The sequence below is a fragment of the Carcharodon carcharias genome, chromosome 2, assembly GCF_017639515.1.
Source record: "Carcharodon carcharias isolate sCarCar2 chromosome 2, sCarCar2.pri, whole genome shotgun sequence".
Lineage (NCBI taxonomy): Eukaryota > Metazoa > Chordata > Chondrichthyes > Lamniformes > Lamnidae > Carcharodon > Carcharodon carcharias.
In genome coordinates this window covers 73,564,591-73,586,772 of record NC_054468.1, presented here as the reverse complement: position 1 = coordinate 73,586,772, position 22,182 = coordinate 73,564,591, and positions in this window count along the sequence as shown.

Sequence of the window (22,182 nt, the reverse complement as noted above, 5' to 3'; positions counted from 1 at the left end):
GGTATGATTCCTCCGGAGTCCTGAGCTGAAGCTTCTTATTCCTGTCAAAGCAGCTCTGAAGCGAAATGAAGATGTCCTGTTCACACAAGCAAGCAGCAGAAACTTATAAGCTAAAGTACAAATCACTCGCATAAGCGAGCCTACCCACTCCTTTTATCCTGCCCATGGATGAGGTTTTTGAAAATGTGACTAACCCACCTGCCCATTGCATCCATGCAACACCATGAAAATCGCACAGGTTGTGTAAAATTGGTGTCTCAAGAGCCTTAACTGGCCTGTTAATTAATGGCCGGCATGCCTCCACCTTCATAGCGCCGCCTAGCGTAATATCAGATTAGTGCATGGTGATGTCGGGATGCATGCCCCATGTCATCGTGCGTCATTTTACATTCCGGCATGTCGGGCGCGTGTCTGCACGCTGAATGTAAAATTCTGCCCTATGCCTTTGGGCTTTATCTCCCTGATTATAAAAATTTTCATAGCAAAAACTTTCCAGTAATCTTTGGGAAAAATACACATACAGTTTCCGAACTTCACCTGGTTAGGTGACACGTTTCACCCCGCCTTTGAAAACAATCTAGTCTGGTTTATTTAAAAATGCAAACGTCCTTTTATACCTTACATTCTAAACATCCCCCATGTTTACATTTCAAACCTAGCTCATCTTTTAATTAATCAAAGCCTTCAGATCAGCAGCCTTTAATCCAATTAAGTCTTTCTCACAGACGCATATAGACACGGATACCACTATTTTACAATAGCTTCCAATAATATTATATCTTTCTGACAATAATTAAAGCTGTTTTTCTATATTCTAAAAATACATCATCACCAGTTATCTAACCTGAAGCAATGTTTACAAAAATTGAGGAGTATTTTTTGGTAAAAATCCTTATATGCTAATGGAATCTTGATTATTCTTTAAGCGATATTATTCTCTCTATATCACACCCCCACTCACAAAGCCCCAATCTATCTATTTGTATTTGTGATGATGTGTGATATTTTCAGCATAAAGATATTTTTGCATTCCTTGGGTAAAAAGAATTTCAAGTAATAGCTTGAAGAAAAACTAAAAACAGCAACTTGTACTTATATAACACTCTTAAAATAGCAAAATACACAAGGTGCTTTACAAAATTCTTACAAAGCAAAATTGAACATTTTGAACATAAGGAGATCTTAAAGGTGACCTAAAGCTTGGACAAAGAGATAATTTGTAAGAAGCATCTTAAATGCAGATGTTGTGCTTTGTGCCTTGGAGATATGCAGAGATGAAACACAAGGTTGTGTGTATATATTTCATTTTTAAGGACAGCAGTGATTCTCAGTGCCTTTCTCAGTAAGAGTCGTTATTGAATTGCCTGTTAAGATGTCTGCTTACAGAGAGACTGTATCATGGCATAGTCACATGACTATGGACAGCCAGGTGTGACAAAAGACTGATTACATTGCAAAATCCAAACTTCCCTTTTTCATATTGAAAAAAGATACAAACATCCTCCTTTTCCTAGCAAAGAGAAGACACATTTGCATGCATAATCCTGTATGACTGTGAGTTACCCAAGTTATCCACCATATACCCACTGTTCTCATGCATTAACACTGTTTGTTCTACTAGTCAGTCTCTGCACATATATTACACATTTTCCATCCCTTTTGGCTTTGGGTGTCATGGTGGGCATGAACAGACAATATGGTGGGAAGGCTAAAAATTGGTTTCATGTCGTCGTGAAACTAGCTTGCGACTGTCTGTTCCACCTGTCAAGGACGGGCTGCATTTCCTGCCGCTGGACATTGGGAACGTCATTTTAATATATCTGCATATAATTATAAGCCTTGCTCACCAGAATCATCCCCCAACACCAGATCATCCAGATAGATCTTTTACCAACAGCATTTAAAAGGCATACGCCTTGCAAACCGCATTTCGAGGGGGGCTCGGAGGTGAGTGTTCACTAATGTTGTGCAAGGCTTCTGAGGGTCATCCGTTCAACTTCAAGGTTGAGGCACCACTCATTCAGGCGAGGGTACAGTCAGGCTGCTTTTTCCTGGCTGGCTGATAGTGCAATGCCAAGGCAAGGGCTACACTGCGGGGTGAGTTGCTGGGGGAAGGGGGTGCAAGGTTGCACGCTGTAAGTGCGTTGGTAGGAAAAGGGCTGCATTGTGACTGAGGCAAGTTGGGGGGGGGCAAGGTCTGCACTGCATTTGAGGTGAGTTGGCGGGGGAGCAAGGCATCCTGGTCTGATGGTAGTGCACAAGCAAATGTTGGGGTTGGGTGGAGGTAAGCGGCCACACATTAGGAAAACCTTGTTTAAAGTGACCATCCCTCTGCAGCTGAAAGTTCAGGTGCAGCCACATTGACATACTTGGAGTCGGGCCTCTAGATTCTCTGCCCACACAAGCAATGCTCCAGAGCTTTTCAGCCCTCGGGCACAGATTGCAAATTAATGAGCATTTTAGTGGACTTCAGAACAATTGGACAACTGGGCACAATCCCCTTGCTAAAGTTAGTCATGGAGCAGTCACTGGTGGAGGCGCTCACAGACCGTTACATTGTCAGCATCCCAGTTTGGACCAGTTACCCCCAAGTTTCAAGCTAACAGAGCAGCCTCGCAGTGCAGGTTGGGAGAATGCCTGCACCTGAGCTGAGAGCACAGAATGCAGTCCAGTGGGCGAAGCTGTCGCCAATCGCTCAGCTGGACTGGGGCGAGGTGGGGTTTCAGGCATCCACGCAGTTCACTAAACTCAGGCCATCCAGTGGTGGCCAGCATTCCCTGGGGTGCATTAAGAAGCCATCAGACTTAACTAATAGAGGTTCTTAGTACACCCTTGCTAACTCACACATCTCTCTCTTCCGCCCCGAAGGAGGAGCACATCAGGAGCATGGAGCCTGGTAACCTTGCTGTATGCCTCCTGGCTTACAGAGAGTGAAGATGAAGGAGGTGAGAGCGGCAGCGCCTGACTGGGCAGAGGGAGGAGCAGTACACCCGGGAAGAAGAGATGGTTGGGATCCTGCACACGCCGACGAACAGCCACTGCGAACCATCACTGATCGGCTTCTAGCTAGACTCAGGGCCGAAAGATGGTGCTGGTCATTCTTACAGATGACCAAGAACCAGTGTCACTGAACACTGCACTTGTCCAGGAAACTGGTTGGTCAAATCTGCCACCTCTTCCAGGATTTGGCGCCACAGGGATTTGGAGTTCATCCATTGCCAATGACTGTTAAAGTGACTGCTGTGTGCATTTTTTATGCCAATGGGTCCTTCCAGGGCTCCACAGGTAACCTGTGTGGGATCGCGCAAGCCTCCACTCACAAGTGCATCCAGGAAGTCACCATATTCGCGAAGGCACACAACTTTGTGCATTTTGCCCGGGATCAGGAAAGCCAGGGAGCAAGAGCGCTGGGATTTGCCCAGATCTCAGGTTTTCCCACAGTTGCAGGGTGTCATCGACACATTCATGTGGCACTCAGATCTCTATGGCAATAAGCAGTCAAATACGTTGACTGCAAGGCCTTCCACTCGCCGAATGTTCAACTGGTATGAGACCACCACAAACGCACCCCACAAGCCTGCGCACAGTTCCCAGGGACTGTCCATGGCTCCTACATTCTCAGTAGGTCTCAGGTCCCTTCCAAGGTCTCAGAGTCTGCAGAGTTGGCTCCTCAGTGCCAAGGGACGTGTCCAATGACACCCGTGCAGCGGCCTCAGAAAGCAGCAGAGCGAAGGAACAACGGGGGTCATGTTGCAACTCGCACTTTGGTGGAGAAAACCACTGGAATGTTGAAAATGAGGTTCCAGTGCCTGGACCGGTCTGGTGGAGCCCTGCAATACAGTCCACAGAGGATCACGCATCATTGCCATCTGCTCTGCCCTTTGCAATCTGGCACTGCAACAGGGAGAGGAGCTGGCAGAGGAGGAGATGGAGCTGTACATCCCTGCCGATGAGGAAGACATCGATGGGGATGTGAGTGAACACGTCCTCGAAGGTGAGGATGACCGTGATGAGGTCATCGCACTGGCCAGACGAGGCAGGGGTGCTTGGGAGGCCCTCATAGCCACTAGATTCATGGAGAATGATGATGACATGCGGTGAGGAGACACCGTAGATCCTCACATTGCATCTGTGAAAGTTTGACCCCTGTCTGGCTGATGGCAGCACACATACCCTTAGTAATAAGGCTCCTGTCATAGAGGTGCAGCAGATGCCCATAGTCCCTACATTCCAGGAGGATGATGACGACATTCAGTGGGGATAGTCCATAGATCCTCACATAGCTTACGTGAATGTCTGACTCCTGTGTGGCTGATGGCAGCTCACTTGTGCTCTGTGAACAGGGTCATATCATGGAGATGCAGTGAGGAAACTTTAACTTCTCCTGATCCTATGACTTCCTTTGTGAGCTGAACCCTTCAGAACCAGACTGGCACCGGACACCGATGCTGATGTGATTGGGCCAACTGATGAGGGGGGGCCAACTGCACGGCAAAGGTGCTGGGAGCACATAGAGAGTATGAGGGACCCTGTGCCCCCGGCCCAGGACATTCTGGTAACAATGATAAGCCCCATTGACGTGCAAGCATGACTGATGTGTCCAGTGACTGTTAAGGTGCACCATCAGTGTACTGGGCAGGTTACACAAAGCAAAGGGAGGAGGCCCTGGACAGAGATACCTGCTTTTACCTTGTGCAGGAACCATCCAAGTGGTGGCCAGCACTCTCCTGAAGGCACCTTCAGACTTAACCAAGAGGGGTCCTTACTACACTCATGCAAAATCATGCATCTTTCTTTGATCCTGTGCGAACACCTGCCATTGGGGCTAACGGGTAAAATATCCTTTTTCCCACCTGCTACCGCACTTAGTGCAAATCTGGGACAAATCCGCCCATAGTGCTGGGCCTATCAAAGTTGATCTGCTAGGAATTTTTGGGTAGTCCATGAGTCCTTCTCAACTTACCCTGAAACTGCTCTACAGTGACATGGACATGGACTGCTCTACAGGTGCCAGCTTTCGCAACACCATGGTCAACTAGTGGCTCCATATTCCACCCCAAATTCCAGTGCCTCCAACTCTACTGCACTTGAATTCCGCACCAAGAAGGAGCTAAATTTTTTGGGTTTCTTATTTGAATGGCTGGGTGGGTAATGAAGAGCTCCATTTCTAGCAAGCTAACTTTACCATGGTAACTTTTTTGCTCACCATACCATTTGACCATGCCAAACAGATGCACGAGTCTCCTGTAGGCTTAGGGAGTGGCAGCAAATGGAAAATTTTGGCCCACCCACTCAACCTATCTATATCTGTCTGTAACTTCCTTCTGTCCTCTTCACAACATCTTTTCCTACCTTTCTTTGTGTCTTTGAATGTTTATAATGTATAACCATACACAAATTCAAGCTGTACCTTATAGTTAATTGTTGAAATTATTAAGGATCATCACACAACACATCCTTCCAATACAGTCTAGCTTATTGTTCATAGCTCACCAACAAACAAACCTTAATGAGCATTATGTGTCCCAATATACTTCCTTTAAACTAGTAACATTTCTGATTTATTGCACTGCTTGCTCGACAATCATGATCAGAGAAATCCCACCGCTGGAACGTAAAGTGGGAGCTTATCCTGCACCAGTGGGCGGCGGCACCCTGGGGTGGGATTCTTCCAGCGGCAGCCAATTATCAGGCCACCACCAGGAGATAGTGAATAGTTAAAATCTATTCCACTGTATCCCAATCAGAGGACTGGCAGCTCGGCAATGCTACCTTTATAGGTGGCCACTGTAGAGACTGCAAGGTGAAGGAGAGAGCCCATAACTTAACAGAAGGGAGAAAACCAAGGCTGGATGAGACCCCCAAAATTCAAGCACTTTTCTCCCTTTGACTAGGATATAGTGGGCATCATAGGCTACAAGAACATCAAGGAAGTATGGGAGGCTGAAGCCAGAGGCACACTCCGCGTTAGCGTCATTCTACTTTTATTATGTCTAACATTACCTCACTTCACATTTCCTTCCTCCGTACTCACTCACTTGCAGGAATGCCTCACTGAATAGCAATGCTACACAATTCAGTGCTACAAAAAATTATTGAGTTTACCAGAGTAAACAAGGTAAGAGACACCAGCCTTATCATGCAATACATTTTGGTACAAAACTCATTAGACATTTTTATAGTGACCTCTCCACACTCAATGTTAATTTGCTTGCCATCAATGCTAAGTAGGCTGCCCAGCATTCTTTATACACCCAGGTTTCACTTCCGTCAGCTCTGCTACAACAACTACTTAAGCAGGATCTGCTCAGACCTGAATCTAATGATGGAATGGAAGCTGAGGCTAATTGAAAAATAAGCTGTTGTATTGTGCATCCTGGATGACATATGCAATCATTGCCTGATAAGATAGCCTGCTATCTGCCACAAATGCAATGTAGCAATGGATGTGAAGATGCAACCTAGGCAGACAGATGTGAGCAGAAGGTCACCTTTGTCTCTTGAAACAAAACAATTCATTGATGATCTAGGCCATAAAGAGAACCAACTGTCTGTCCCTTTTTTTCGTTGGTAAGGTCACAATTCCCAGAGGTTTTAAAAAATTAAGAATTTTGCCAGTAACGTACAGGAACATCTGCTCTTTTTGATATATACGGACTTGGGTGTACGGGGCATGATTTCAAAGTGTGCAGATGACATGAAATTGGAAGTATAGGGCTGGATTTTAATATGCAGTTGTGCTGGCAGCATGGTAATCCCAGAGCTCATAGAATAAAGGGGACAGTAACAACTTAGGTACAAAATTGGCTAAGTGGCAGGAAACAGAGGATAGTGGTGAATGGTTGTTTTTCAGACTGGAGGGTTTATAGCAGGGTTCCTCAGGAGTTGGTGTTAAGACCCCTGCTCCTCCTGATATATATTAATGACCTAGACCTTAAGATCACCATTCAAAATTTTCATATGACACAAATCTTGGAAGTATTTTGAACGATTAGGTGAATAGTGTTAGACTTCAAAAGGACATAGATAGATTGGTGGAATAGGCGGACAAGTAATAAGTGAAACTTATTACAGAGAAGTATGGTTGGAAGAATGGGGAGCAGCAATATTATCTAAGGGAAAATTCTAAAATAGGTGCAGGAGCAGAGAGATCTGGAGGTATCTGCACAAATCATTGAAGGGGGTAGGGCAGGTTGAGAAAGTAGTTAAGCATACAGGTTCCTGAGCTTTATAGGTAAGTGCATAGAGTACAAAAGCAAGGAAGTTATGATACACCTGGTGGCACTGCCGAGCTGCTGGTCCTCTGATTGGCATACAATGGGGTAGATTTTAACTATTAACTTCTCCTGGTGGTGGCCTGATAATCGGCTGTCACTGGAAGAATCAAACCCTAGGATGCCACCTGGTTCAGGGTAAGCTCCCACTTTAGTTCCATTGGTGGGATTTCTCCAATGGTGATTGTCCAGCAAGCAGTGCAGTATATCAGAAATTTAAAGAAAATATATTGGGACACATAAGTGCCCCTTAAGCTTTGTTGTTGGTTCATCCTCAAGTGCAGTATTGCATCCAGTTCTGAGCATCACACTTTAGGAAGAATGGGAAGCAGAAAAGATTTACAAGCGTGGTTCTAGGGATGAGGAACTTCTGTTATGTATATAGATTGGGGAAACAGGATTTTTCCCCTTGGAGAAGAGAAGGCTGAGAGGAGATTTGATAGAGGTGTTAGAAACCGTGAAGGATCTGGACAGAGTAGATGTGGAGAAAATGTTCCCATTGGTAGAAGGATTTTGAACTGGAGGGCACCAATTTAAGGTGATTGGCAAAATAAGCAACGGGGACATGAGGGAGAATTTTTTTATGCAGCATGTGGTTAGGATCCGGAATGCACTGCCTGAGAGTGTGGTGGAGGCAGGGTCAATCATGGTTTTCAAAAGCAAATTAGACCATGATCTGAAGAGGAACAATTTTCAGGATTGTGGTAAAAAGATGGAGGAGTGGCAGTAGGTGCAATGTCCTTGCAGAGAGCTGCTACAATCATGGCAGACTGCTTGTTTGTCAGTGGCTTTTTACCTCAGCCACTTTATTATAATTTTTATCCAGGTTTCCTAATCAATTAACATCAGTGGGCATGATAGCAACCCATATGATGCGATCATGACTCCAGTATTTAAAGGGACAATCTAAACATGCAAGTTGAAACAGTTGGATCTTGCAATATAATTGAGACAGGCAAAAACTGTTCCCCACTTCACCACGACCTCCGTGGATGAGCTACTAAAGGCTGTAAGGACCAAGCAACCCTGTTCCCCAAAAGCAGAAGGAAGAAGTCTGCTGCTGACATGAAGAAGGCATGGACGGAGGAGGTGAGCAGCCGAACTGTGACACCACATTCCTGGATCCAATGCAGGAAGCGCTTCACTGACCTAATCAGGGCAGGAAAGGTGACAGCAATAGTGCTTTGCCTTACATCTTGATATACATATCACCCGATTACCTCACTCAGCAATCTTATATCTACTCCAACCCATTACTTTATACATCAGCTTACCTTGCAGGTACTCCCATCCCTCTATCTATGTACTTCATCACATTTCCAGTTATCCATGAACCGCTGACACTCACATTCATTTATATATCATGCCTGTCTTTGATATCCACCCTTACCAAATTCTCCCCATCCAAAAATTTAATAGATGCCATTACTATCATTCATACCTCCTTTCTTTCCCTCTTTTTAGTAGAGAGCATGGAACAGCAGGGAGAAGCAGAGAACCAGCGGAGGCCCTCACAGAACTCTCAATTAAGAGCTGCAGACGAAGAGACAATGGAGATCAACAGAGGATCAGCATTCTGACCATCAGAGATGGAGAGGTGCAGCTACTTGCTGATGCAATTAAATATCAGGCAGCTTCATACAAAAATCAGTCACATTGACTTGATGTTATGAATAACTGAAATATGATAACTTAAAATGTTCTTACCTTTACAGTGCTCATTCATTTTGCTTTTTAGCATACTTAGGGCCATCATGCATCAATCAGGAGGTTGTCAGAATCAATCCTAATGACAATGAGGACTCCTCCAAGGAGATCACAAGACTGAAGACAGCATGCACCAGCTCAGATATATGCACTTAAATCTAGAATATGAAGTCTCAGTAATGGTGACAATGACGGCTATCGATTGTTGTAAAAAAAAAACCCACCTGGTTCACTAACGTCCTTTAGGGAAGGAAATCTACTGTCCTTACCTGGTCTGGCCTACATGTGAATCCAGACCCACAGAAGTGTGGTTGTCTCATAACTGTGTTCTGAAAAGGCAATTAAGGATTGCCAACAAATGCTGGCATTGCCAGTGATGCCATAGCCCATAGCCCATTAAAAAATACAGAAAAATAACTTCAGTGACAGTAGTTAGAGATAGATGAGTTTTCCCTGGTGACTCACACTTCACAAATGAGCAAGACCAGTTGGTGGAGATGGGTACAACAGCAGAGAGTCTGTCTTGCAGGAGGTATGTTCTCCAAGTTCTGTTCAACTGGATGTAGATGCTGAACCCTGGGGGCCATTGATGAAGAATGAACTTCTTTCAGCAGTAGAGAACGTGCAACGTACTGTTGGGCGGTCCCTAGGCTTGGCCTTTAATCACCCCAGCAAAGTGTTGTCCAGCACAGGAAGGTTTGGCTGGCCATGAGAAAGACAATGGCAAAAAGGGGCACAGAATTGGGGAGTCCTCTCAAAGCACTTTCATTTCTCATCCCATCAGTCAGTACCTGATATGCTGCCTTGTTTTCCTTTGGCTGACTCTGGTCCTTCTGAGATGCAGGTGGAGCACTGTTTGGAGAGAACCTCATCTCCAAAACCCAGAAAGCAAAGAGTAACTCACAGAGCAGGGATGTGAGCAACATGCCTCTACTTCTGCTTAGGCCACAGTGCTTGCACCACATAGAAGTGCTAGGAAAAGGAAGAATAAAGATTTGGAGGAGTATTTTTCCCCCAATGGCTTCAGGATCCTGACATCAGGATCAAGTGGTGTTAAGAAGCCTGCACTTGTCTGTGGGGAACAGCCACCGGGTTGTGATTTTCCCAGAGTTGGCCAATTAATGGCCAGAGGGCAGGTGTGCCATCCAATTAAAGACAACAGGTGGCCTCACAAAGCTGGATGCCAATAGGAGGCCTACCAGCACTGAAGAAGCAGCAGGATGCCATTTCTTTTTGGCTGGCATTTAAGCTTTATGAAGCATGTGCCAGTTGTCATCCATTTATCAATTTGCTCCCAGCACTTTTTACTGGTTGGTTTTCCAAAGGGAATTCTCCAGGATGATATGTTCAGAGGAAGAGGAGGAGCTCCACGGGTGCTGGGCAAGTCAGGTTTCCTTGGAAAAGGCCCTTGCCCTACCAAAGGCACCGGTTATTATAATAGATGATTGTGGTTGTGGACTATATGGTAACTCTGTACTATATATAGAGTCACCTGACCTGGGGGTTGAAGGTCTGATGGCACATGTTGGAGCCTGTATTGATAGAGTTCTGATACAACAGATATGTGTTCATGTTAGGAAAATGTGTTATCAATAAAGTTAGCTCAGTTACAATGTCAATGGCCTGTTTGCATCATTAAAAAAGGAAACAAGACACAAGACACAGTGTCAGAAGTAAACTAAACACATCAATGGAGGTTCTGAAACAACTGATAGAGCTCAGTTTGGAGGGCAATCTCGCCAAAAACCGGAGGAGGTACTGGCAGCGATTCGAGCTGTACCTCACAGCGACGGGCAGTGATAACCAAGACCCTCAGGTACAGTCTTTCATCTTTCTTCACACAGCAGAAGAAAGAAGCCCTAGAAATCTATAACACATTCACTTTTGAAAGAAACAAAATGACTTCAAAGAAATAATGGAAAAATGTGAAGCCTACTGCAGCCCTAAGGAAAACATTACATATGAAAGATACCAATTTTTTACGTGCATGCAAGGCAGTGACAACAATAGTCAATTGTTGAGAAAACTGGGTTGAGAAAATGAGCTAAATCATGAGAATTTGGAGAGCTTGAAGAATCACTTATCTGAGGTAGAATAATGTGCTGGATCACAAATGACCCTCTGAGAGAACGGCTTTTGAGAGAACAGCTTATAAGAGAATTTGATCTCATCTTTCCCTGGAGAAAGAAATAAATATCTGCAGAGCAGCAGAGACAATGAAATGCCAAATTAAACAGGTGACAGAAGATGATAAACCCCGCACACGGTGAAGCAGTTAGATGCAGTTAAACAGAAACAATCCCGGGAAAGAACAAATAGACAACCTGAAAGTAAAACGAACAAAACTGCCATTGAAATGATTAAATGCAGCCAATGCGGAGCAGAGCGTTTACCACGTAGTTGTCCAGCCTACGGAAAGGAGTGTAAGAACTGTGATAAACTAAATCACTTTGCTAAGATGTGTAAATCGAAGAAAGTGCACATGATTGCAGATGATGACACAGACTTTTTGTTGGAGCAGTAATAACAAATTCCAAATGCGGCGAATGGAAGGTTGATTTAAAAATTGCAACATGATGATGAATTTCAAACTTGACACAAGTGCATAAGCAAATGTCATTCCCGTAAGCCTGTATCGTAAGATAAGCAAAGGAAAAACAGCTAACTAAAACAAAAGTGAAGTTGCTTACTTACACAGGTGCAAATGGTGCGGTAGAAGGCAAGTGCACTCTTAAAGTGAACTACAAAAAACAGTCTCAAGCATTTCCATGCATAGTGGTGAAAACTGATGCAAAACCCATTTTTGGAATCAAAGCTTGTGAAAATCTAATGCTAATCAAGAGAATAACGACTGTCACCACTGATGACATCCTGAGTGAGTATAAAGATATGTTCCAGGGCATTGGCTGCCTAAAAGGAGAACACACCACCAAGATTGATGAAACTGTGGTACCCAAAATACACCCACCCAGGAAAATACCAATAATACTGAGAGACCAACTGGAAGCAGAGTTGGACAGAACAGAGAAACTTCACATCATCAAGAAAATTGAAGAACTGACAAAGTGGGTTAATCCAATTGTAATTGTAGAAAAATCAGATGGAATCTGCGAGTCTGTCTGGATCCCAGAGACCTAAAGCAGTCAGTACAAAGAGAGCATTACCCACAGCCCACAGCAGAAGAGATCATGTGTAAGCTAGCTGATGCTAAATACTATTCAGTCTTGGATGTGAGTTCAGGCTTTTGGCAGCTCAATCTGGATGAATGCAATTCCTATCTCTGTATCTTCAATACACCATACGAGCTAGACAGGTTTTTACGCTTATGTTTTTGTATTAATTCAGCTCCAGAGGTGTTCCACAGAACAGTGAAGCAGTTGTTTAAAGGGTTAGAAGATGTGGAAACCTATATCGACGATGTGCTGGTCTGGGGAGCCTCACGAGAAGAACAAGACCACAGACCGCGGCAGGTGCTGGCCAGAGCTAGAGCAAGGTGCCTCAAGTTGAAGAAGGAAAAGTGCAAAATAGGTCTTCATGAAATCAAGTACTTGGGACATGTGCTAACAAGTGAGGGGCTGAAGCCGCACCCAAGCAAATTGAAGCAGTTGTGAATATGCCACCCCCAGAATGTAAGAAAGATTTGGGAGATGTTTTTGGGAATGGTAACCTATCTTGGGAAATTCATTCTGAACATGTCAGACCTGACAGCGCCTCTCAGAGAACTGCTACAAAATGATGTAGAATGGCACTGGGAACAAAGTCACCAGGAAGCTTTGATCAGTCTGAAGAGAACACTGACCCAGACACCAGTGTTAAAGTATTACGGTGTCAGTCAGCTGGTCAAGATCTCAATGGACTTCAAAGACTGGCCTGGTAGCTGTCCTTTTGCAAAATGAGGCACCAGTGGCATATGCTTCAAAGCTAATGACTGAAACACAGCAGCGAATAGAGAAAGAAATGCTAGCAATTGTGTTTGGCCTCGAATGCTTCCACCAATTTGTCTATGGCAAAGACATGGAGTTAGAGTCTGATCATAAGCCTTTGGAAACTATACTTAAAAAGCCCCTAAACTGTGCACTACCAAGAATCCAAAGATTACTAACGCATCTGCAGAAGCACCAGAACAGAGTTAAATACAAACTGGGCAAGGAAATGTACATCGCAGACACTCTGCCATGTGCATTCCTATTCATCATGGAGGAAGAGGATAAAGAAACAGAAGCACAGGTTCACATGCTGACAAAGAACTTACCTGTGGCTGTAACCAAACTGGATGAGATCAGGGAAGCAACCAAGAATGACGCCACCTTAGAAAACTGGGGCAGATTGTGCAAATTGGCTGGCCCACACATCAAGTGGCGCCCCTTCTGCTGTACAAGAGAATTGGAACTTCCATGAGGAACTTCATGTAGCAGAAAGAATACTTTTCAAGGGAGGAAAGATCATACTTCCTGCAACACTGAGGAAAGAAATGCTGCAGCGCATACATGAAAGTCACCTCAGCATAGAAACATGCAGGAGAAGAGCTTGAGATGTAATTTTGACCTGGAATGGGAGCACAAATCAGGGAAATGGTGAATGCATGTGCAGTGTGCCAAAAGTATAGTAAATCGCAACAAAAAGGACCACTTCAACCACAGACTGTTCCAGAGAGGCCCTGGCAGAAAATTGGAGTGGACTTGTTCACATTTGACAACAGTGAGTACCAACTAACAGTAGATTATTACTCAAAGGATTTTGAGTCTGTGCTGCTGAGAAATGATAGTAAGAGCATCACTGTAATAAATCATTTAAAATCAATTTTGCTTGCCACAGTATACCTGAAGTACTCATCTCAGATTACAGTCCACAATTCTCAGGCACTGAGTTTCACAAATTTTCACAAGGCTGGGAGTTTTGCCTCATTACATCAAGTCCCAAATAACCATAATCCAATGGAATGGTGGAACATACCGTGCAGACCTTAAAACACCTGTTAAAGATGGCAAAGGCGGATGGAAGAGACCCCTACCTGGCTCTGCTGGATTTCAGGAATACTCCATTAGATCATTGGATCATCTCCAGCACAGCTCCTGATGGGGAAAAGACTAAGAACTAAGCTTCCAACTGCACCCCAACTGTTATTTCCACAACCAGTGAGCTACAGCGTGCAGGACCTGCTCAAACTGAGACAGCAAAAACAGAAACAGCACTTTGATCGAGGTGACCGACCTCTGCCTGACCTGAACATGGGAGAGACAGTGAGGATTCAGCATGAAGGGATCTAGAATCCTACTGTTGTCACAGGAATCACAGGAGAACCAAGGTCTTACACAGAGCAGCCTCCAAACGGACAACAGTGGAGGAGAAACCAGAAATTCGTACGGAAAACAAATGAAACACAACCCTGCTCTGTACCAGAAAATGTGGCTGAAGATCAAAAACCAGGATGCAACAGTGAAGCAATAGATAACCAGACAAAGCCTGAGAGTCCTGAAAACTATCAAAGGGGTGATAGTGACATGGAGCTGGAGAAGATCCCTTGTCCTTCAAAATCACCTCTGTCACCAATCAGAACATCCAGTGGAAGAATTATGAAAAAACCACAGAAATACATGGAAGGGTAAAAGACAAATCAGACTGAACAAAACAGGAGGAGAAAGAATAGATACGAGACTTTGTGATCTTGAGTTGTATAAAAGTTCTTAAAAAAAGGAACTGCTGTGATAATAGCTGACTGTGGATGTGGACTCCAGTATTAGATACTATACGGTAGTGTGTACTATATATGGGGTCACCTGATCTGGAGATTGAGGTCAGATAGCATATGTTGGAGCCTGTCTTGATACAGTGCAGATACTGCAGACATGTGTTCTTGTTGGGAAAACATGTTATCAATAAAGGTAACTCAGCTGCAATGTCAACGGCCTGTGTGCATCATTAAAAAAAGAAAGAAGAAGCAAGACAGTACCCACACTCCTGCATCTCTAGAGTAGAGTGGCGTGCCTCACTTTGCCAGAAGTTGTGCTGGTGGAGGTTCCTGTTCCCAAACAAGACTGCGCCATCAACCTGCCCCACCCCACTTCAATTCTAACCCACCAGGGGATCATTATGTAATGTAAATGGCTGACAAATGCTGGAAAGATCTTCAGAAACACCTCAATCACAGTGTCATGTTTTGCATGTTACAGTGTGAAAGACAGTACTTTATGCCTGCTATATTGCGGGCTTAGTAGGCTGGTTAGCACATGTTGGAGCCTGTCTTGATAGAGTTCAGATACTGTACTTCCACAAAACCACATATCAATTCCACTGACTAAAAGGTACTCCTAGCATTGACTTGCTTCAAGAAAAGAAGCTGTGGCCTGCTCAGTAATTTTTGTGTGCTCTTGGGTAGCTAATTGAAATCCCTTTAACAGAGCAGCTTGGTGATCCAGCATTTCACAGCAACGTAATAGAGCTTGCGCTGTTGGCAGCGGAAGCTCTCTGTTGCCAGCTGCAATTTGGAAAATTACATTGAGTATATTTTTCCCAAGGAACACTTCTGTAACCTATAAATTAATTGAGCATTATTTTGGAATCAAAGAATATGAACACCACCAGCAGGCCATGGTATTCTGTGCTTTGTTAGATAACCTTTCTATTATGACATGTTACTTCCAGCATGACACACAAAAATCTGCGGTGTTCTAACGTAATGTTAGATGTTTCATTCCAGGATCTCTACCATGACATAAATCAGCACAAACACACATCATTGGTCACTTTCACTTTATCCTCATGAAATCCCCAAAGCTGCCAATCATTCCTTTCCTTGTTGTAACTTACTGAAGGAGTACCAGACCCTGTTTTGTTTGCGTTGACCTGCATCTCTTACTCCATTCAAGCCACATAAATTAATTAGGTCATACAGATCAACACTCTGATTTGATTCATCTGCTTCAGAACACTATTTAATTAGGCTTGTCATGAGCAAATCTTTCTTCCTCCCATTTCTACATGGACCAAGTTTAAGGGCTTCTGAATTTGTCCATCACTGCAGGTGGAATCGTCCCAGGTTTGCACTAAGTGCGGTAGCAGGCAGGAGAAATGATGTTTTACCCGTAAGCAGTAATGGCGACTTCGCATGTCGTATTGTCCCAAACCTGCTGCATTAATTATGCATTCCCGGGAAACACGCCATTTTGATGGGAGGAGGGCTCTCATTTGCCTGCCACGCCATCACCTCGCAGCCAGGTGCCATATTTAAAGTGAAGCAGTGCGCACACATCTCAGTATTTCCAGCTCAGGGCTGCTGCACGGATGACATGGCACCGATAGGCAAGACAACTGCAGCCCCAGGTTTAATGACACATCCCTCAAGCACCTTTTGGATGCAGTAGAGGCCCACCATGATGTCCTCTGGCCCCGTTCTGGCCGCAGGATCGGTAGCAACAGCACTAACCCAGCTTGGGAGACGGTGGTCAGTGCCAATGCTCTTCAAAAGCGGACAGCCACCCAGTGCCACACAATGAAAAATGAGCTCCTCCGTTCTGCCAGGGTAAGTCACTCTCCTCATCACTCTCAACTCACATACTCTCAACCCATCACATATCCACAGGAATCTCACTCACTGGCAGTTCAAGGGACATCCCCATTCACTCTCTCATACACACCTTCATTGTCCTCATCACCACCCACACATGCCAGGCACACTTATCATCTGGCCTGGCAAGCAGCCTGCTTACACTATCTCCATCTCTATTCATGCAGGACAAGCTGGCACAAAACAAAAGAGAGAGGTCGCAGACAGGAGGAGAATGTCTGAAATCAAGGTCCTCATGGACTTTGAAAACAGCCATCCAGCTGGTTGGTGAGGATGTGGACCGATCCTGTGCTGATGGTGAGGTTGGTGGTACTCTGCCAAGTGAGGATTCAGCAGTGCAACATCCATCAGTCAACCATGCTGTGAGTGATGTGTCCTATTTTGCAGGCCACTGCCATGCATTAATTATCTCTCCTTGCTTTCGCAGGCACAACTGAGAAACAGCCAACAGAGTCCACAACCCAGGGCCTCCAATCAAGCCTCTGAAGAGGAATCTGCTGAAATCCTCATTGAAGTCCCATCACAGCACTCACCCACACTCTCCACCAGCGCAGAGACACCAACCTTTGTGAAACCTAGCTTTAGAGTAGCCACGGTATCACAATCTGGTGAGCATATCACACTGTCTGGCCCACAGCAGGCAGCAGCTACTTCCCAGGTATCTGGCACTCAGAACTCTGCTGAAGGCCAGAAATTTGCTGAGTCCAAATCAGATGATGAGCCTCTGGACTCAGTCATACCTCAGTTGCTGGAGCTGCAAAGGCAAGCTCAGAAACATCAGGAAGGGATGTCTGCTGCACTCCTCAGATTGCAAGGCATGATGGAGGAATTTGGCTACCTTCAGTCTGAGGTGTAGCACCGGCATGCCAATGCACCGAGGTCAAACTGGCAGGATGGCGGCTGCTATGGAGAACTTGGTCCAGGACATCGCTCCTGCACTGTTGCGCAGGCTGAACTCCATCACTGATGCCACAGTTGGCCTCCAACAGTGTGTATGCAAGAGGTGTGTGGGTCAGTCCAATCTCACTCCAGCTTCCCCTTCTCCCCAAGGAGTCAGCCATGGGCCCTTGTGCACCCGTAGGGAGGAGGATCAGTAGGTGCACACTCCGGGACCATCCACCCAGGTGACTCTGGAAGTGTCCAACCCATCCAAATCCCCTCTTCATGTGACCCCAGCAGCTCCAGCTCCTCAGGCCAGGGAGGGTGCTACTGCCACACAGCAAAACTGCAAAAGCAGGCCAAGGACCTACAGGTCTCGGCACTCCAGAGTATACCCATCAAGTCATCACAGTCAGCACGTAGCAGTCAGCAGGCTGTCTCCACCTCTGCTTTGGATGTCCGGCGAGCACCAAGGCGTAGCGGCAGGGTTAGGAGAGTTAAGAAGATGTAACTTTTTTGAGTCAACCAAGTAAACTAAATTAACAAAATTAAGGATGAAGTAAAACTGCAGAAACAAAGACAAAATTTAAAGGAAACTCACAAATATTAAACCAAAATGTGACTAACAGGATCAATAAAACACCCCAGTCCCCGCAGCACCCATCGGGTATGGAAGGCATCGATGGTGCCAGCAGACACTGCATGCTCCCTCTCCAGGTACATCCAGCAATGAACATAGCTGCGGAAGAGGGGCAGATAGTCGGGTTGGATGACCCCCTCGATCGCCTGCTGCCTGGACCTGTTAGTGGCTAACTTGGCCAAGCCCAGGAGCAGATTCACAAGGAGGTCCTCCTCCCTCTCACACCCCTCCACACCGGGTGCCCATGTATCAGGGGCAAGGGACTGAAGTGCAAATAAAACAACAGTCAAAGGTTTGTCAAGAAACTAAAAAGGGAGTGCAGCCTACAACAATAAATATATACGTTGTCCACGGACTCCACAAGGCCGCAAAAAGACGAAGTTGTCTTGGGAGTCCGTGAACCGACACATCCTGCGGTTGTATCGGACTGCTGCATGCAACACCCTCCACCCCAGATCCCCGATGGAAAGTGGGAGGACACCAACATAGAGGGCCCCCCAACGGGGATGTCCATTGCCGACGGCAACAAGGCATGCGAGGGCATGGCCAGGTGGTGGGCGAGGGCAAGGAAGTGAAGGGTGTGCAGCAGCCCATACAGGAAATCCCTCCGCGCCGTGCTAAAGGACACGGAGGGCATTTCTGTGAGTCGACCCAGGTTGTGGGGCACAGGGTCCCGAGGGAGAGTTCGGGGAATGGGGCCAATGTGGAATTCCGTCCGAACAGGGGGACGCTCAGACAGAAGACCACTGCGCACCTGCGCCACCTCAAGGCCCAGTATGACCTCAGGGCCGAGCACGACCATCCTAAGTTCTTGAATGGCATTGGCCGCAAGCCAGATGTCTATGGACACGCGATGCGCCAACTCCTTTGGTATCATCCAGCCCACTCCTCCCCCACCCATCATGTCCCCAATCCTGGTCACTCTGACAGCCACAGCCCTCCTCTCTGCCAGCCACTGAAAAGGATGGAGGGGCGAATTTCTGAACAGCGGTTCTCTGACGATAGCCACTGCTCCTAACAGTGGAGAGCTGTGTTGCGAGGCGACCATGTTCTAGACATTGATCAGGTCCTGGTAAAAGACGGGCAACATCTGCAAGGATCCACAAAGGTCCCCCAGGTCTATAAACAGGAGCTGCACACCACAATTCAGGCCGTGCACCAGGCAGAAGAAATAAGTCACCAGGGCACACCATCTCGGAGTGGGCTCGATGTAAAGGCATCGCTGCACCCTGAAGGTAGAAAGTCGCCAACTGTGTGTGTAGGCACACCAGCGCCTGACTACCCTCCCTAAGCGGGAGACTCAGAACCTCAGCAGCAACCTAGTGCAGCCTTTTGTCCCAGAAGAAATCGACGAGCATTCCCTGGATTTTCATGACAAAGTCCAGGAGAGGGGTCAAAGTGACCAGCCGGTGCCACAACATGGCACCGATCAGCTGGTTTATGACCAGAACTCGATCCTGGTAAGTCTGCACTCAGAGCAGTCCTGTCCAGCACCGCAGGCGAGCGGTGACTTTGGTCTCCAGCTCCTGTCAGTTCGCCGGCCAGGATTCCTCAGCAGGGCAGAGGTGGACCCCCAGGTAGAGGAGGCTGGTCCTGCTCCAGGTAAAAAGCCTGAGCTCCTTGAGTAGGGGACACATCTGCCACTGACCAATCAGGAGTCCAGGACACTTGTCCCAGTTGATCCTGGCAGAGGATGCGGCAGAGTAGACCTCCTTGCACTTGTGCATCCTCCACAGGTCAGCCAGGTTGGTGAACATGAGGAGCAGGTCATCAGTGTAAGTCAAAAGGACCACCCCAATGCCCAGCCCGCGCAGAACCAATCCTGACAACCTCCTCCGCAAGAGGCACAGGAAAGGCTGCACGCAGATAGAATATAATTGGCCAGACGGGGGCAGCCCTTACGCACACCTCTCCCAAAGCGAAGGGGGCGCAATCAGGGACCTGTTAACCTTAACTAGACACTCTGCAGCAGTGTACAGAAGTTGGATCCAGGAAACAAAATGCGCCCTGAGCCCGAATGCTCGCAGAGTCCCAAATAAATAGTCATGATCCACCCTGTCGAACGCCTTCTCCTGGTCAAGAGACAGGAAGGTGCTCGACAGACCAGCCCTCTGGAGAAAGTGGGTGATGTCCCAGACCAGATGGATATTATCAAAGATGGTACAGCCTGAGACCATGTAGGACTGGTCAGGGTGGGTCATGTGGTTCAGCATGGTGCCAAGGCAAGGAGACATTGCAAAGATTTTGTAATTGGTGCTGAGGAGGGACACCAGGCTTCAGTTTTTAAGGTGGCGGAGATCCCCCTTCTTAGGCAGCAGGGCAATCACTGCCCTGCGCCATGAGAGGGGCATCTCCCCGGTTGGGATACTCTTCCCCCAGGAGCCCCACATAGTTGCTCCCCAGGACATCCCAGAACGCCCTGAAGAACTCTACAGTCAGCCTGTCCAGCCCCAGGGATTTGCTCCTGGAGAGGCTGTTATGGGAGGACCTGCCGCAGGTCAGCCCAGAGGGTGCCAGAAAGCTTGACTCCCCTATAAGCCTGGGGGTGCTGACCGGCACTTGGAAGGAGTACATGTGGTGGAGACTGAGCTCCCTGAGGCTGAGCGGGATCAGCACCACCCCGGACATGACCTGTCACAATTGATGAGGGTGGGAGAGGGGGAGTTCACTGGGAATGAATGGCAGGATATTGGATAAGGCAAGCCTCCCCGTGGTGGCCTCAAGAGGATCCATCGCCAGATGGGTCCCACCTATGGTAAACCTCTTGGCCAGTGCCAGGTGCACCGCCCGCTCCGACATCAGGAAGAACACCACCTTCCCACACATGCGCGAGGCTGAAACAATGGCTGAGAGGCCGACAAACCTGGCCAAAGCCTTCACGCATGTTTCTACAGTCATCTCGGGGTGAGTCTTCTAGGAGCCCGACTCCAAGCATGTCAATGTGGCTGTGTCTGAAATGTTTCAGGAGCTGTAGAGGAATGGTCGCTTTATACAGGTTTCCCTAAAGCATGCCCGCTTCCCTTGTCCACCCTGCCCCCCTCCCTGAACGCTTGTGTTCTATATTCAACAGCAGGGCTATCCTTGCCCCCCACCATACACAAGTCGCCTGAACCACAGGGCTGCCCTTAACCCTGACCCCCCAGCGCCCCTCAAGCCTGAAGTCCAACAGTTGATCCCGGCGAGCACAGCGTTACTGTGTACTCACCTCTGAGTTCCTGTCAAAGTGCAGCCTTTTATATGCTGTTATATGTGCTTTCCTGCCGACGTGGATGGACGATCCAGTGGGGAGAGAGGGGGCCAATTCCGGTAGGCTGTCCTAATAATGATATGCAAATGTATTACAATGAGGTTCCTGCCGTCCAATGGTGGGGAAATGTCCTGCGATTGACAGGCTGAGCGGACGATCGCAAACCGGTTTCACGCCATCATGTAACCAATCGCGCCATATTGTCTGCTCACGCCACAGAGCACACCCAACGCTGTCAGGCATGGAACATCTCGGCCTGAGTCTCAGCAGGCTCTTTAACAGCAATCATCCAGTCTGCATCCCAGATCCACACACTCACACATAGCTCCCCGGGTATTGATCAGGCTGACAGCCTACTATGGGCAAGTGCATCCCCTGGTGCTGGCTCATGGAGGTGCACTTTCACACCAAGCCTTTGAGGGTGCTATTGCCCACTTTAAGAAATTTTTTCCCTAATAGCTGGGTATCTATCTCACTGTAGAAAACATTTCAAAACGAACTGGTAAAGCCTTCTGATTACCATATTATATTTTAATAATTGTAGATGTGAAATCTAAATTTTTCATGTTAATTTTTAACATTTGTAAAAATGAACATACGATAAATGCACCCACACCCCCGACACTTCCCCACCGCCAGCACAGAGCATTTTAGTGAGCTGCTGAACAGCTGGACGACTGCACACATTGTACAATCTCCTCACTAAAGTTGGCCATGGAGCAGTCACTGGCGGGGGCGCTCACAGCCCTTTGCAATGTCATCATCCCGGTTTGGACCAGTCTCCCCCATGGCTCAAGCTAACAGTGCAGCCTTGCAGTGCGGGTTAGGAGAATGCCTGCACCTGAGCTGAGAGCACAGCATGCAGTCCAGG